Here is an 18,826-nt window from a genome sequence, read left to right as displayed (position 1 = left end):
GGGAAAATCTTAAATTTTTGATCCCTAATAATTAAAAATTTGTAATTTTAAACTATAACAAATGGCTTAAAGATAGTTATAATTTTTCTAAAAAGAGAGAAGAAAAAGGGAACAATTAGTGGCTTTTTGCATTTAGTCTGTGTCTGGAAATCTTAGAAGTATGAAAGTTGGTTATTTGATTGAAAATTTTTGGAAAGGTTGAATTATTTATGGTCCTGTCTGCTTCTAGATAATCGCCAAAGACTCTCAGTTTTACATTTGTAAGCATCAAAGACATCCAGGTCATGGGAGTGTGATGCATTGTGAGTCTGAAAATGTAAATGCAAGAATCTGTGCTTTCAAACATAACTGCTGGGTTAGTGGGACCTGATATGGTCTTTTTCCAATGAAGCGTAAGACTATCCTTATTTCGTTTTTGAGTTTTTCCTTTGGTAAATCTGCTTAGACCTGTTAGTTTTAAACTTTTGAATATTGCAATAAACCTTTAAGAGGTGGCAGTACGTTGGATGTGTAATTGCTAGCCTTACCAGGTGAGAGTTAAGAGGATGATAACCTTTGATTTCCAGCCAATGAATTTTTTAATAGCTGAGGAAGTTAAGGATACCTTAGGTCCTGGCAGCTAATATTTCAAAAATTTGTCTAAGCTTTATTTGTTCTTTTACTTTACACTACTGATACAGGATGGTAAAGATGATGGAATTTCTAGATGATAAACAGTACCATGTATAGCTATTTGATTAAGTTCTTATAAAATAGGCACTTCTATCTCTATATAAAAAGCTTAGTAATAAATACACCAAGTTGAAAATACGAAGAATAGGAGGCTGCTTGTTGTTGTTTGTTTTATTTCATCTTGTTGTTTTCTAGTTGTTAATTCAGTTGCCATTAAGCTGAGAAAACCTTATGGTCGCCTGAAAAATATATAGACAATAGTGAACATATATCCATACCCACTCGAAGGAGATTATTGCACAAAGTCTATTTGTAAATATCAAATAGGCATTGAAGTTTTTGTTTTTGCTTATGCCTACCTTTTCCCTGGATTATAAATCTGACAAATGGGACATGTGCCAAAAACATCCTAAGAAGTTTTGAGTGAGGGTCGCCTGGGTGGCTCCGTCATTAAGCGTCTGCCTTCGGCTCAGGGCATGATCCCGGCGTTCTGGGATTGAGCCCCACATCAGGCTCCTCTGCTGGGAGCCTGCTTCTTCCTCTCCCACTACCCCTGCTTGTATTCCTTCTATCGCTGGCTATCTCTCTCTCTGTCAAATAAATAAATAAAATCTTTAAGAAAAAGAAGAAGAAGTTTTGAGTGAAATGATCCTAGCTATAGTGATTTTAAGATTTCAGCCAATTTATCTTTGTTTTTGCGATCAAACTGAATAGCTATGTTAACAAATTATGTTATTTAATTATCTTAAATTATTGTAATCAATGGTTATTCTGGAAGTTAAACTATTTTATAAACAGAAGAGACATGAACAACCATCTATAGCAATTTGATTTACATTAAAAACCAAACTTATTGTCATTAATTGTATCTGATGGTCAAGTATATTGAATTTAGAACAAAAATCATTTTGTAGGGGTGCCTGGGTGGCTCAGTCATTAAGAGTCTGCCTTCAGCTCAGGTCATGATCCCAGCGTTCTGGAATCAAGCCCCCATCGGGCTCCCTGCTCAGCAGGAGGCCTGCTTCTCCCTCTCCCTCTCCCACTCCCCCTGCTTATGTTCCTCTCTCGCTGCCTCTCTCTCTGTCAAATAAATAAATAAAATCTTTTAAAAAAATCATTTTGTAGGGTTATTATACAAGACTTTCTGCTTAAACATGAGTGTATTTTAATCTGAGGACTTCAGTACATCTTTTGACACAATTCAACTCATACAGCGCACCTTCTGACCTCCTCCAAATTAATGTCTTTCCCATGTGCACAATAAAGTCACCCAATCCCAACATTGTTAAAAGGATTATTTATCCATTTCAGTGTCAACTCAAAGCCCCAAACCTTATCTAAATATAATCAACTCAAACTCATCTAAATCAGTTATGGGTGAGAATCCAGCTATGGTCCATCCAGGGACAAAGCTCATTGTTATCTACATACTTGTGAAATTAGAAACCAAGTTATATATTTATAAAATACCTTGTTGGAATAGTTATAGGATAGACATTGCCATTCCAAAAAGATAGAAGGAAAAGGGGTCTCAAGTCCCAGGCAAGCCTGAAAAGAAGCAGGGAAAATTCAATTAGATTTCAAGGCTTGAAAATAATCCTGGACAGGAGAATTTTGTTCAGTTCTCCTCAGTTCTCCTCAGTTTTTCCCACCTGCATGGCATGTCATTTCACTGACTCTGGCCTGGTGTCATTCTGTGGGGAAAACATGGAAATTAGAGAGCTACCACTTTTCTTGTTCTTTGCTTCTTACCTGCAGTATTGCGGTACCTAGTCCCCGACTTACAATGGTTCAACTTGAGTTTTTAACTTTACAATAGTACAAAAGTGATAACATTCAGTAGAAATCATAATTGGAATTTTTAATTTTGCTCTTTTCCCAGACCACTGATATGTAGCATGATCCTCTTCCTGATGCTGGGCAGCAGCTCCCACTCAACCACATGATCACAAAGGTAAACAAGTGATACACTTATAACCACTCTGTTTTTCTCTTTAAATATAGTATCCAACATACCACATGAGATATTCAATTGTTTATTATAAAATATGCTTTATGTTAGAGGACCATGTACAACTGTAAGCCAATTCAAGTGTTCTGAGCATGTTTAAGGTAGGCTAGGCTAATTTGTGATGTATGGTAAGTTAGGTATATTAAATGCATTATTGATTTATGACGTTTTCACATTATGATGGGTAAGGTGTAACCTCATCATAAGTCAAGGAAAACCTGTATTTGTACAATAGCTCGATTATTACTTTCAATTTGGCTTATTGTCCCAGTTGGCCACCTTGACACCTGGCAACATAACAACTACCATAAAGCAGAGTAGTTTCACTTTCAGGGTCACTGTCTTTATATCACAGCAAAAAGATTTCCCTTTCAGGGTCACATGAAGAGACAGAAACATGTTATGAGGGAAAGTTTAAGAAGAAAACAGGACCCTTCAACAAATCATGCCTTTCTTTAGTTTTAAGTCCTTTTCCAAGTTCACCATGAAACAGTTAATCTTGTTTGTTTCATCTACCATAACCTTTGCTTAATATTTTGTTTATTAAAATTAAACACTGATAGTTTTTTTAAAGACTTGTTGAAAAGTTGTATATTCAATTCTGAAACCCTGAAGACAGTTTTCTGTTTCCTCTGGTTAAAATTAACTATACTTATTTTTTTTTCCATAGAGAACTCTCAAAATATTGAAAGAAATGTTTTTCATATAATTATTTTGGGTTTTGTTAATGTGTGAAATGTGTGTATGCATGCATGTTTGTGTGTATATGTGCATGGGAACAAGAAGATGTACAGACAGTAAAACACAAAAGGGCTATATAAATTTCCAGGTTTATAGTTTTAAAGAACTAAGATTAAAATGTTGAAGGAGATAAAAGATAAGACTGAATATTTCAAGATGGAACAGGAAATGATAAATATTTCGTAGCAGATCTGAAAAAAAACCAAATTCTACAATTAAAAAATGTAATTATCAAAATTAAAAACTCAATGTATAGATTTGACACCCGATTAAAAAGTGAAGAAATTTGGCAAATGAAGGCAGGTCAGAATAAAGGAAAAAAATAAGAGAACACCTAAGAAAAGTCATGAAATACATCAATCTCACATTTTCAAACCCTCACAAAACCTGAGAAAAATGAAAATATAAAATGTAATTCACACATATTAAAACAAATATAAAGAGAGATCTATAAAGCAAACAGTAAGATAGGGAAAGGATTTATCTTATCTTCAAAGAAGTAACAATCATACTTTACAATTAAGAATAACAGTTGACTTTTAAGCCAAAAGTTTGGAAGCTGGAAGTAATTGAATGATATCCTCATAATAATGGAAAACCAAGTGCAACTGGTGAGGGTATTTTTGTCCCAAGCATAGGCTGCAAGTAGGTTCACTGTTTGTATTTAATTTAAATACATACTAAAACTGAGTAGAAACAACTTTGCTTTTTATTATCATACACTGGGGTTTCTAAATAGTATAATGATAAAGCATTGGTTATTTGGATCCTCCCCACTGTTTCAGAATGCTGCTGAAAAATGTGTTCGTTAGAATTATATACTCCATAAAAATCCTCTTTCAGAATGAAGGTGGATACCTAGGCATTTTTGTAGATTAACCTTGTGTCATACAAACATGTTAAACTGACTTATTAGTTCTGGTAGCTTTTCTTTTTGGTAAATTCTGTAGCATTTTTCACATAGAAAATTATCTTGTCTGCAAATAAAATTGTTCTACTTCTTCTCAGTAGATCATAATGCCTTTTATTTCATTTATTTATCTTATGTTGGCTTAAACTTCCAGTAAAACGTTGAAGGGAAATAGTAGATGGACATCCTTGCCTATTCCCTGCTTTTGGTGGAAAATTGCCAGTCCTTTACCATTAAATATAATGTTAGCTGTAGGTTTTTCATAGTTTCCTTGTATCAGTTTGAGGAAGTTTCCTTCTAATAATAGCTCTAAAACAAAATAAAACCAAACCAAACATCTAACAATACCAAACGTTGACAAGAATGTAGTGCTCACACATTAATTTGTATACCCCCTTTGGAAAAATTTTTGGAATCATCTAGTGATCTTGAAAACAACTGTTTTTAAGATTTTATTTATTTGACCGAGAGAGAGAGAGAGAGAGCGCGCGCACAAGCAGGGGGAGCAGCAGGCAGAGGGAGAGGGAGAAGCAGGCTCCTTGCTGAGCAGGAAGCCTGACATGGGGCTTGATCCCTGGATCCTGAGATCATGACCTGAGCTTAACCAACTGAGCCACCCAGGCACACCTCGAAAACAATTTCTAAACCAAATTGTATGCACATGTGTACCAAAAGATGCATACAACAATATTGGTAGCAATATTATTTGTCAAAGTTCTAAGCTGGAAAATTAAAATATCAATCCATAAGTTCCAATTAATTGGAATATGTTTACTCAATGGAATAACATACAGAAATTAAAATGGCATAGGTAGAGCTACAGTCAGCAACATGTATGAGTCTTATAAAAGTAGTGTCGATCAATAGAAGCAAAATCTGAAGGACTACATACAATACTATTAATTTATATAAATTTCAAGCATAAGCAAAACCACTCTGGATTAATCTGTTAGAAATCATAATAGTGGTTAACTTTGGGTATGCAGGCAGATTTTGGTATACTGGTTATGTTCCACTTACTCACTTGGATTTTTATAGGTACACTTAAAATATACAAAATTCTCTGCATATGTTATGCTAAGTTGAAAAAAATAAGAAAAATTGTGCAAATAGAAATATGTTATAATAAAATTTGGACCTCCTTTTGCCTCATTGCATCTGAGACAGCAAGACGGGTCACCAGCAGGTCTGCTGGAGCCATCTGAGGAAATTTGGCTAGGGTTCTCATGGTTGCCATGTCTGCTCAAACCAGCACAGTCTGGTCCAGAAAAAATGTGCCTCAATATATGCTATCAGTGTTTCTGCCAGTATAGGAAAGATAAAGGCTTCATTAAGGTGGATTAAGTGAACTTCCTTGAATGTGTCATCCAAGATACCTACCTCAACTGCAGATATCCAATATACCTACCTTAATGCTAACTCATTGTATATACAATAAAATACCTCAATTATGAAAAAGATAAATAAAACTTGGACCTATAAACCAAACATCTACCCTCCCCCCATCTTCCTGCAATTAATTCAGCAGCATTCATTGATTTAAAAAATATGAGGTAAAAGGATCAAATGCATTTAGAGATAACAGAAAATTAGCTTTGTGTTTCAAATTAGATTTTTATGCTTAAGGCAGGGACAATAACCTCAAAATGAAAGACTTCATTTTCAAGAGTCTCCTATTTTAAAGAACCAAAGACTAAGCTTTGATAGACCCCAAGCTTTATATGTTTGCCGTACAAAAGAAATAGGAACAAGAACAGAGAAGAGCTGCACCTCCTTGCCCCTGCTGTCTTGTTAAAGATTACCTATAGTGTGTGCCTTTCTGATAGGGTTAAGCTCAATGAAACCCATAAAGAAATCCACTATATGAGAATGGTAAACTAGGTTTAATGCAGAAGTGGTGGCAAGAATAAGCACCTTAGTATAAGGCTTAAACGACTCTCCCCAACTAAGTGTCTTAGGACTAACTCAAAAAGAATTTTGAAGAGAATTTCAGTTTGCATTATTCCCTACCTTTATCTGAATATTTGTAAAGAACTATCTGATAAAGAGCAAGTGAATCTGAAAAATACTTAGTATTTATTAGGCTAAAACAGCATATGAGTGAAAAATTAGTCAATTCATTGACATTATCTCAAGAGATTAAATTATGTTACTGGAGCCAGAAGATTAGAACATGAGATGATATTTTAAGTTTTCTTTTAGAAAAATAAATTTGTAAATTTACATACTTCAGTTTTAATTATGAAATTTTGTCTGGTTCATAGTTAAATAATGAGTATTTATTAAATATTTTCTACTTAGTGGACTCCTATAGCCAGAAAAGCTCAAAGGCCCAATGATTAATAGAATCCAATGATTTTTAAAAGGAACTAAGACTAGATTATTACCCTACCATCATCCATACATTTCACAAAGGTGTTATCAGAGGTCCTCTCTAATTTCCAAATTTTACAGTCACTTAAACCTTTTAACTACTTTACCACCCAAGCTGTGTTTTTGTTCCCTTGAGTTTTAGTCAACTGTTCATTCTATGATCTTGGTCATAAAATGACTTGATTTTTAAATTTTCTATTCAAATTAGTGGTTGACATTCAACTTACCTGAGCACAAAATTTTAGAAAAGCATCTCGTGTTCAAGTCTATTCAAACCATCCAATATAGGTCCTGACAGTTCCACCATTTACTTTTTTAAAATTGCCTGAGAAAAGAGAAAGGAGAAAGCTTTCACATCAAATATCTACTGCCCATGTCAAGCTAACTGAAATATTTTCAGGTCATACCATGCTCCATAGTTTGTTGATATCTGCTTATAATGTAGATAAAAATAAGAGGAATATAATGCTTTGGCGCTTCATAAATAACACACATCTGTGGCCACTTGATAGTTTGCTAAAGTTAAGGCAAGTCTTGGAAAATCATAATATTTTTAATTACTTACCATCTCATATGATAAAGAAGATTACACATGTGGATTTCTGATTGATTTTAGTTATACCATCACCTGACAAATAAATGACTGGTATGAAGACATAAGTAGTAGCTAGTTGACTATGGTAAATAAATATAATCAAGTTTGATGTATTTGCAGATAACTGATGAAACAAAGTATTTTGTATCAAACTACTGTACATTAACCTGGGATGATATAATGAAAGTAAGTTAAGTGGGAATAATAATCAATTAGAATTTCAAAAGCTTTAAGCATGAATGTAGATGTCTAAGTAAACTCACAAGAAGGAAAAAAGAGAAAACGATTTCAATATTTAAGTGCCAGTTTAGTGATACTTATTGACATCAAGCAAAAAAATGAATGCTTTTCTTTACAAATCAGAAGTCAACAACACATGCCGAGGGCACTTGTGGCTTTTTATATCCACACCTAAATAAAGATAATAAGAATAACCTGTAGTAGAGTAGAAAAGGTCTTATTCATATATATTTCTCTAGAAATACTTTAAAAATTATTATAAGAACAGAAACTTGAGTGAAACTGGTAGTGTGGAATCATTTATGTTCATTTTCAGCATTTTCTGAAGAAGTTTTTTTTTAATTAAGAAAAGAATAACTTCAACAGGAATGATTTTTTGAAAATGGCTAACCCATCACATAAAATGGAAAGTATACTGTAGAAATACTTAACTTAATATTATAGTAAATGAAATTGTAATTACTATGACCAAATAAAAGAGCAGTGATAGTGTCAAATCTATGGGGGGAAAGGCTGTCCCCTAGCCGAGGGACCTATAGTTTCCTGAGAGCTTCTACAGTCCTTTTCTTAGTCCTCAGTGCTTGCCTGCTCTATTCCTCTTGCCATAACCATCACTTTGCTTTTAAATAAAAGCCTTTTGTGAGTATAAGCCAGAAAGTCAAGTGCTTCTTTTCGAATAGCTAAACTAAAGAAATCTTTGCAGCATATTAGAACAAACAATAAATTAATCAGAAGGAAGACAATATAACAACAAAATGTCTCCATCATTCAAAAAGAAGATAATATAGAAAGAGTAAAATATAATCAGAAAAAGGGTGAAAAAAATGTGGATAGCAAGATGCTAGAAATTCCTCTAAATATTTCGGTAATCACTGTAAATGTAAATATGTGGAAACACAACTAAGTACAATTTGGATTCTTGTTTTGCACTTACCTTTTTTTAAATGTTACCTAAAAACCATTCCAAATGCTTAAATTTCATTTGAAACAGATATTTTAGAATAAAAATATTGTCTCCAAAATAAAATAAAATTTGTTTTCAATATATTTTTCATATGGTTAATGCTAGAACGTTGGCCTAAAAAAGAGGGAGTCAACATGTTGTCTCAACCCACAGCTTCACCATCTATGATTATAGCTGCTGAAAAAGATGAATTTGACATTTCAGTGAGTATTCTGACTCATGAACAAGGAAACTAGTCCAAATAAACTGGGTCAGCTGTAACTAAGAAAGGAAAATATGACAAAGACTATCTTTCTCTAAGCTTTATATTAATCATTTGACTCATTGTTTCTCATACCACAGACATATCAAATAGTATTATGTGTCAGTTAAAATGTGGCATCATTTTGAAATCAATCACTCTGAGTTTAAAGAAAAAAATACTTAAATATTTTAAAGGTAAACATGATCTCTTTTAGAGCTGAAAGACATTTGAAAAAGTCATGGAGTTCTTGTTGGGTAAACTTTGTATTTCGTTGCTTGGATAAAGGTACATGATGGCTGAGAAATTGAAAAGGCCTTGTGTAGTCGACATTGGTGAATGCCTGCCAGATTAAAAGTTGGTAAAAAAAAAAGTCATGTCAATTTACGCTTATATTAAATCTTCAAATTAATGATTTAGCTGAAAACATGAGACTGAGTTAACATCTTGTCTTCAGGATGTACTTTTGACTTACAAAGGCACTAATATACAGATGTGGCTATAATTATTTACCTGTATTGGTCCAAAATAAGTGCAAACTATCAGAGAAGATAATTTATGAAAATGCTTGGCCAAAAATGCAAGTAGTACTGAAATATGCAAAGTGCCATATAATCCTTTGAATGGTCATTTTTTATGCTGGAACAGTTGTATTGACATTTATACTGTTGATGCAAAAAAAATAGTGAATAACACTTCTGGTTTCTTATCAAGGTATACACAACAAACTATACTAATAGTATCTTTCTTCATCATTATACACAGTATAAAAAAAGATATCAGTTACAAGCAAGTATTAGAATTGCAGAAACTTGTAATACCCTTCCAACACTTCAAGGTTTTCTGATGAGATAGATGGAGATATTAATGATTATAATTTATTTTTAATATGAAAAATAATGTGTCAATATGAGGAAGATCTATATAATTCATTGAACAAATATGATACAAAATCATATATGGAAAAAATATCCATTCAAAGATAGGCTAATGAATTTTACAGTACTAAGGTTTAAAAGATTTATTGATATGGATTCAGATTCTACATTTTTAAGAAACTACCACGTCAAGTTGGAATATAGTATCAAGAAAAGCTACAATTATCTGAAATAAAGGCTACTAAAATACTTCTAATTTTTTCCAACATCATTTTTGTATAAGGCTAACTCTTCTTTATATTCTTCAAGCAGAAAAAATGTATTGCAAAAGATTGCATGCAGGAATAGAAATGAGAGTCCAGCTCTTTTCTATTAAGGTGTAAAGTAGTGGTATCCTTCTCATAACTTATTTTGGATAACACTATTTTCAATAAAATGCATTAATGTATAATGCTGTTTTATTATAGTAATTATTATTATGAAATAAACTGATAAGCAAATATTTTGAAATATCTAACTTTAATTTCTAATATATTTTTTTAATTGTAAAGATGTTCCAAGATCAAAAAGATTGGTACTTGCACTAATTCACCAAATGCAAGTTACAAGACTGTTCAAAAAAGGAGTTTTTACTATTGTAACATCCTAACGACTAAATACATTTTAAGTACGAATGGGTAAAGGAATTGTGTTGTATTAACTTACGGTATTTATTTTACCATATGATTATTTTCAGCAAAATTTAAATTTAAAAACTTGTGATCACAATGCAAATCCTCAAACGTGAGCTCATATGAAATTCTAGCACTACATGGCATAGGAAAAATCTCCCTTTTTTTTTTCTTGCAAAGGCCTGTTTATTTCTCTATTATGTTGGTTCTAGGTTATTCTCTGTCTCCTCAATAGAATAAGAATTCCTCCTTTAATTTTAAATCTTTTTGATATTGATAAATTTTAGAGTACAAAGACAGTCAACTTTTATATTCTCAGTTACTGTTATCAAGATTTGACACTGCTCTGCTGTTGCAAACTTAAGTATTAAGGAATTTCACATTCCCCCACTGAGATTTGGACAAAGTGTCTTTTCAACCACCTAATAGCTGAGAATGGCTTTTCTTCCTTTTCGTTGCACTGGAGGAGTAGAAATAACTATAACATTTTCAGGGAATTTAAAGGACTTTGAAGGACTCTGAATCTATATCTATATAGATAGATAAATAGATATAAAATATATAGATATCTTTTCAGGTTTCATTCAATCATTCATGTGTGTGTATTAGTATATGAATATATAGGACATATATAATAGATAATATATAATATTGTATATATATATATATATATAATTAAGTGAAGCATGAAAATGCCTCTCAATTGCTGAGATATCTCGCCTTGTCTTCTGTTACATCCAGTGTGAACTCCAAGACATTATTTAAGTTACAGATTAAAAGGATTTTGCTTTTTACTATCACTTAAATTATTATGAGATGTAAAGACAGCTCTATACATGGCATTTGGAAAAAGCCTCCCTCTAATAATTGAGGAAAGAACCTCAACTGAAAGAAATACAAATAGTATCCCAATTTCAGAACCACCGATTCTTTTTTAATCATAGGCATTTTGTTGCCAAATACACTATAATTTTGTTGAGATTTGATTTCTAAATAAGAATAATATTAACAAAGCACTGAATTGGGTTGCAAAACAACTCTTTGAAAAATATCAGTATTGGGGTACCTGGGTGTTTGAGTTGATTAAGTGTTTGCCTTCGGCTAAGATCATGACCCCAGGACCCTGGGATCGAGCCCCACCTGGGCTCCCTGCTCAATGGGGTGCCTACTTCTCCCTCTCCCTTTGTCTTCCACTCACTCTGCTTGTGCTCTCTCTCTCTCTCAAGTAAATAAATAAAATCTTTAAAAAAAGAAAAAAAGAAAAATACCAGTACTGAAAATGAATTTATTTTTAAAGGAAATATTGATAAATGTTATTCAGATTTCTAATTTTTAATATGCAATATTTTATAGAAAATTTATCTATTTTTAATACACAAAGCATATTTATAAAATTAAATTTTAGCATAATATAATGACAACTGAGGGAAATATAAAATATAAAGAACATTTAAAGTTTTTTAAAAATTTTATTTATTTGACAGAGAGAGAGCACAAGCAGAGAGAGCAGCCAGCAGAGGGAAAGGGAGAAGCAGACCCTCCACAGAGCAGGTAGCCCAACGCGGGGCTCGATCCCAGGACCCTGGGATCGTGACTGGAGCTGAAGGCAGCCGTTTAACCGACTGAGCCACCTCGGTGCCCCTAAAGAACATTTAATCTGACTTTTTTAAATTGACTATAGAGGATGTTAAGGACATCCAATCAAGTGTTTTGCATTCTGGTGACCCCACTTTTAAATAAAATTTCAGTAGACATAATAAATATATTTCCCAACATTTTCTCCATTTTTTTCAAATTAGAGCTATTTTAATATTTTTACCCATGAATGAATTATGCACTTTATTTTTAAAATTACATTCAAACCAAACATAATTTATTAAGTTCTGATCCTGTCAGTTGGTACTTATTAGACCATGGAAAGGAGAAAATACAAAGTGTCAGGGAAATCACAGCTTGAAGCATTAACCAGAGAATAAGAGCTCACAAAAGTAGCAAAAGTCCCTCTCATGTTCCTCCACAGTTCCTTGGCGGAATGACCTCTGATACTACACCACTGTCAGCCTCAGACTGTATTAATGTTACTAACTGTATTGATTCCTTGACATTTGAAATCTGTTGTGAAAATTATTCTCTTCTACCCAAAATGTCTTTATGTTACCTTATTCTTTTTTTAATTTTTCACCTCCTATTTATTTAAGCTTTCTGCTTATAAAAGTAATGTATGTTCATTATAAGAAAATAAACAAATAGTACCATAATTAGGCACACAAGGTGAAATTCAAATAAGTTATAGTACATATGGCTTCAGAATAGAATAAAAGGTTTAAGATGAATCACTCAGGAGTTTGATATCCTGGGTTCAAACCCTCTTTGCCAGTCTTTAATGTGCATTCTAGAGCAAGGTCATTAAGTTTTCTGTGATTCCGTTTCCAAGGGAATTAAATATTGATCTCATAGGGCTGATGTGAGACTTAAAATAATTAATTAATACTTTAATAGTAATAGTGACCTCATAAGCCTGAAGATGTCTAAAATTAAATTAGTTAATCTGTTGTAAGGATGAAATTAACCTGAGAATACCATTTAATGCCCAATAGACATTTGTTTTATATTAGCAGTAAAATGGAGTGCTGTTACTACTTTAATCTCATATTATGTATAATATTTGGCAACTGTTATTTCATTCAGCATGAACATATCCCTATATTCATGATTATTACTGTTTTTAATAAATCTCTACTATCCCATTGTATGAATAAAATGTAATCTAGAAAGTCTGGTATTTTGGGATATGTATATTGTTTCCATTTTTAGTTTTGGAGAGCAGGTCAAATTTAGCACTCTTTTACATATATTTTATGCAAAGCTGTTTTATTCCTTAAAAATGCTTTCCTGGTATCAGAATGACTAGAATTATGGGTATTTAACTCATTCATTCAAGCAATATTTAGTGCATGTCTGTATTGAGGCTGCTGTTCATCTCAGATCACTGGCACATACTTCCAGGGTTTCTATCCCCATGGAGATTGTATTCCATGCAGAATAATTTATGCTTTTGACATACACTGTCAAAATCCCTTATTGACGAAACTTGTACCACATCATCTCCTCTGCAATGTATGAAATACTAGTCCTTAAACTTCAGCCAATAGTGAATAATCTAAACAAGCAAGCAACAATTTAACTAAAAAGCAAACAACAATAGCAACAACAAAAATAGAAAATGTTTAATTTAATAAGAGAAAAATAATATGACTTTTTTGCTTTATTTTTATTGATTTATTTTTAACAATGTATTTTAATTAAATATTCATACTCCATAGCTCCTGAATCTACCAGTATCTATCATCTATCTATCTATCTATCTATCTATCTATCTATCTATCTATCTATCTATCTTTCTATCATCTACCTATCTCTCCCCTGCCCACTTTTCGTTTGCACTATATATAGCAGAGAGAAAGAACTGCCAATGTGGCTATCTGGAATAAAGTGCATTTCTCATATTCCTTTTCCTTTGTAAGTAGACATATGATACAGTTCTGGACAACAAAATATAAACTGATTAGAGCCACAAGTGAAAATCTTTTTTTTTAGATGATCAAACATAGTTTCTAATAATAGAGGATATGTATACATAAATATTCTCTTCATATTCCACTTTATTCCAATTTTAGACTCCATCTTGTCAGTTTTGTCAGTTGTTTTAGTCTGTGAAGTATTTACTGATGTACAAACCAAGTTCTTTTCATGTGTTCAAATCCACAAAATGAAACCAAATTTTGTAGCAATGCTAATTGAAGCAACTGATTTTTAATGTTGACTACCATCTATATGCTATGTGACCTTGGAAGAGTTATTTAACATCTTTGAATTTCAAATTCTTCATCTGTAAAACAGTGATAATAATATCTGTATCACATGATTAGTGTCAGGATGGAAAACAGAAAGTATATGTTGAATACTAGGATAGTGCCTCAGTAATTTCTTTTATAATTGTAACTACTATCATACAAGTGTTAGCTAGAATTCCCCAAGCTTGTGACCACAAAGCAAGGCCATATGTCCTACCCTTTTCGTGCTCAAATTATGGTGGCCTCTGGAACTTTATTGTTGGGAATTACACATGCTTCACTGTGTTCTTCCCAGTCTTATGAGAGTTCACAGGGAAGTGTCTCATGTATGCTCAAAAGCAAAATGAAAACAAAAACAAAACCATTGTCACTTCTATTCTCTTTCATGTCTGCTTTCTTCTTTCCAATTTTGACTCCACTTATTTGTGTCTACTGCTCACAAAGTTATATGGGAAGCCTCCTTGTTGCCGATGTCCGTTATTGGCATATTAGTATTCATGCACAGCCTACTTTTACTGATGCTACAAAAATTTCTAAATATTCTTGGAACCCAAACATTGATAACTTCTATAGAGAGGTATGAAGAATGGCTTTATTTCTGACACTTTGCAAAGTTTTATCACTTGTGGCCCTGCATATAAATGTTTACACTAAGATACCCCTGCCATACTAGTTCCATCAGCTACAAACCATCATCTCTTATCAGAATTTCATCAACATCTCTCCATTAAGTTTTTTTTTTTAATCTCTAAACATAGGAATCAATTCAAATTTAAGCAGGTATAAAATACAGTTGCAATAAAACAATCTTCATCATCTGATATCACACAGCCCTCCTCCCCCCAATATAATGGGTATAAAGCAACCCCAAACAACCCAACACATTATTATTATTATTTTATTTTTATTATTATTATTATATGATTACCAACTATTCAGGACATAAGTCAAAAATTGGGAAGCAAGAAAATACAAGGGTGCCTGGGTGGCGCAGTCGTTAGGCATCTGCCTTCGGCTCAGGGAGTGATCCCAGCGTTCTGGGATCAGGTCCCACATCAGGCTCTTCCGCTAGGAGCCTGCTTCTTCCTCTCCCACTCCCCCTGCTTGTGTTCCCTCTCTCGCTGGCTGTCTCTCTCTGTCAAATAAATAAATAAAATCTTAAAAAAAATAAATTATGATTCATAAATATTCAAAATAAATATTGTGCCATTGAAATACAAATCAAAATGTGTGGGTGAAGCTAGAATGCCAAAAACATTAATATTCTACCTGAAATATACTACTTTCCTTTGTAAAGTAAGAAAGACTATCAATAAAGCATTTTTTAGTTTTGTCCTTTGCAATAGTAAGATTTAAAATGGTCTTCATGAGGAGTGCTTGGGTGGCATAGTCAGTTGAGTGATGGACTCTTGGTTTTGGCTCAGGTCATGATCTCAGTGTTGTGAGAGGGAGCCTTGCTTCAGGGTCTGCACTCAGCCCAGCGTCTGCTTAGAACTCTCTCTGTTCCCCTATTCTCCTCCCCCCCAAAATAAACAAAAAATAAAAATTAATCTAAAAAATAAAACTCCCTTCATGATATCCAATAACACAGAATCTAACAGTTAAGATAATTATCATGCCTAAAAATATTCATATACTGGGAAAAGGCAGAAAAAGTCATCATTTTTATTCTGATTTTGATATATTGGCATGTAAGTTAAAGGTATATATTCTAAATAATACATTCAAAGTGTTTATTATTTGTTGATAATATCAGATAACCATTTTCTCTTTTATGCCTTGCCTTATATTTATGATTATTATGTGGTGAGAAATGTCTTACCCAAAGAAGATTTGAATAAATCTGAATCAGAAACACAAATCACACAATATTGCATTTGTGTAATTCTGTTAAGGAATAAAAACAATTTCAAATATTACAATAGATGAATACAAACAATTTACATATGACATCTTGAACTTTCTGTCATCTTAGAATTTGTAAAATACTTATGCTTTCTCAAACTGTTATCACAGTTGTTAAAGAGACTCATGATCTTGACAGGTTATTGATAATTACTTCCACTTTATAGTAAGAGAAATTGTGGGATTGAAATACAATTTCATCAGTTTTCTTAACAGTGTATTATTTCAAAGATTTGAACCAGTGAAACAACAATGTAGGGATATGACTGAAGTAGTGGTATGAAAGATACATGACATAGGCAATAATACATGACCCAGGGAAGGAATACAGGCTTACAAGTGAGAGTCTCTTGCTTTCAATTTCAGTGATCTGTGATGTGTGAAAATACATTTAATATTTCAGACTCGGTTTCTCATTAATAAAAGTCAGATAATAAACAGTCTCCCATTGGTCTTCAGCACATGGCATAAAAAAGTCGATAGTTTTCTTTGCCATTTTATTTATGTTAGCCACAACCACATTTACACTAGTCACTTTCCCCAGCCCCACTCAAACGTGCACACACACACACACACACACACAGAGTTTATTTGATCTTCTTGTAAATATTGCATAAATAATTAAGATCTCAGAATGCTATCTTTGTTATAAACCGCTTTCTATGTTTTAGAAATAGATTTCTGATTTTTCTGATGAAATCTTTCTGATTTTTTAAAGAAAGCTTTCAAGCTATTAAGTCAAACTTAAATTCATGCTTTTTAGAAATGGATATGGTATCTAATATTTAAATAATAAATGCGTATGGGTTTTTTTTTAAGATTTTTTATTTATTTATTCGACAGAGATAGAGACAGCCAGCTTGAGAGGGAACACAAGCAGGGGGAGTGGGAGAGGAAGAAGCAGGCTCATAGCAGAGGAGCCTGATGTGGGGCTCAATCCCACAACGCCGGGATCACGCCCTGAGCTGAAGACAGACACTTAACCGCTGTGCCACCCAGGCGCCCCAAAATGCATATGTTTTCATTCCTCCTAGCCTAATGGATACTTAATGATGAAGAAATCTATTTTAAATACTGTAGAATGTTGTTCCTTTGAGCCAGGGTTGAAAATGACATTTTACATGGCATTAGAGTGGCCTACAATCTTTAAATTATTCTTAAGGTCTTCCACAAAACACTAGAATTGCACTTTCTTTGTTACTTTATGATCAAAAAACAAGAGTGAAAGAATCACTTAGTGATCACTTAATGATTTAAGCAAAACTTCATAAATAGCAACCCCATTTGATTTTACTTTTTTTCTAACACCTGCTAAATGTGTTAAAAGCTGGTCATCACTAGTTCAGAATTTAAGTATGTATTTATAAATGTTATATTGTGTAGACATTCAGTCTTCGACAATTCAAAGGGAATTTCTTTTTTTTAAAGGACAATAAAGTAGCAACAGCTGCCTTGGCATTGTATACCAAGCAGACAGGTTTCTAAGATCAAGGAGTGGTTAAGGTCAATATCTCAATTACCCTTTGTCCTGTAAATGATTCTTTCTATGTATAAAGAAAAGTGTCTTGTCAGGATAACATGATAGAAGATTGTGCACTTAGTGCCCAGGATCTATTTTTCTTTGGATAAACAGAGTACTTCACTTTCTTCCCTTTCTGCCAATCTTTCTTTCACAAGGACTAAATTACCTAAATGGAGAGTAGGTTGTTGCCTGTCTGAACTTCAAAATCCTGAAAGTGATGGCAATTTCCCATATCGAAGACATAACAAAGACTGGGCTTGTTTTTACTTAAACACTCCTCCCCATTTAGATATTGACAATATAAACAATGAGAATGTCCTGTTATTTCCTGCCACCGTTTATGTTCATTGGAAGAAATCAATGTCTTTACAGAACTTTTGTTTTTCATTTCTTTTCATCATGACTTCTACTAAAGTATTCATTAGAGTAGAAACATTCACAGATCTGGTTACTCTAAAAGCAGAAATCAGAAGATTTTAACCCTGAACCATAATTTAATTGCTGCTCTACCTAGAGTGAATTGGAAAGACAAAATAAAAACGGGAAAGCAGGGACTGGGAAAAGTGATGACAGGAGGTATGAAGAAATAGGAAGGTCGTACCATCTTCAACTTGGATAATACTATATCTAGGTCTAATCGCCATATCCCCATTGAAAGGCAACCACTGCAGTGTATATACATCAGAGGTTGGAAGTTAATCCAATTTCCAATGTTTATTAAATTTGTGACTTTTATTTGAGGAATTTACGAACTCATCTTTGCTTCCATTTTTGTATGTCCAAAATAAAGGTAAAATGAGTCAAGTATGTAGAGTGTCTGGGTAGCTAGCTAAAACATAGTAAATACTCAATAATTTTGCTAATATTGTCACAGCCTAGCTTCTTTCAGATATATTTCCCTTGACAGATACCATCAGATTTAAGCCATTTTTTAGTCTGATTTCTTATAGTAATTCTGTAGTGATATCATGTCCAGTATCTGACTGCAGCTAAAAGTATCAAAGTGCAATTTTCTTTTTTCCCCCTCCTAAAAGTTATGTTAAAATTCAGAAACATCTATTTAAAAAGTTTAAGTGGCACTAACAAAAATTTTATAAATATTTTTTTATTGGGGAAAAAAACTACTTCAAGTGACTATTACTCAACTCCTAATTTCCCCAAATTTTACCCTGTTGCCAAAGTGCAATTTTAAATTGTGAGAGCCTGAAATGTCAATCGGAGCATAGGGGATATTGCAGGAAAAAAAGAG

General features: G+C 33.0%; 1 pseudogene; it reads left to right on the top strand.

Annotated features, from left to right (window-relative positions):
* The first annotated feature begins 4,512 nt into the window (after positions 1–4,512).
* LOC121100130 lies at positions 4,513–5,678 on the top strand (annotated as a pseudogene).
* The last annotated feature ends 13,148 nt before the right edge of the window (positions 5,679–18,826 follow it).

The sequence above is a fragment of the Ursus maritimus genome, unplaced genomic scaffold, assembly GCF_017311325.1.
Source record: "Ursus maritimus isolate PB19 unplaced genomic scaffold, ASM1731132v1 scaffold_10, whole genome shotgun sequence".
NCBI classification, from domain to species: domain Eukaryota; kingdom Metazoa; phylum Chordata; class Mammalia; order Carnivora; family Ursidae; genus Ursus; species Ursus maritimus.
The sequence above is the reverse complement of the archived record's forward strand: the minus strand, read 5'-3'. Positions and strand labels throughout refer to the sequence as shown.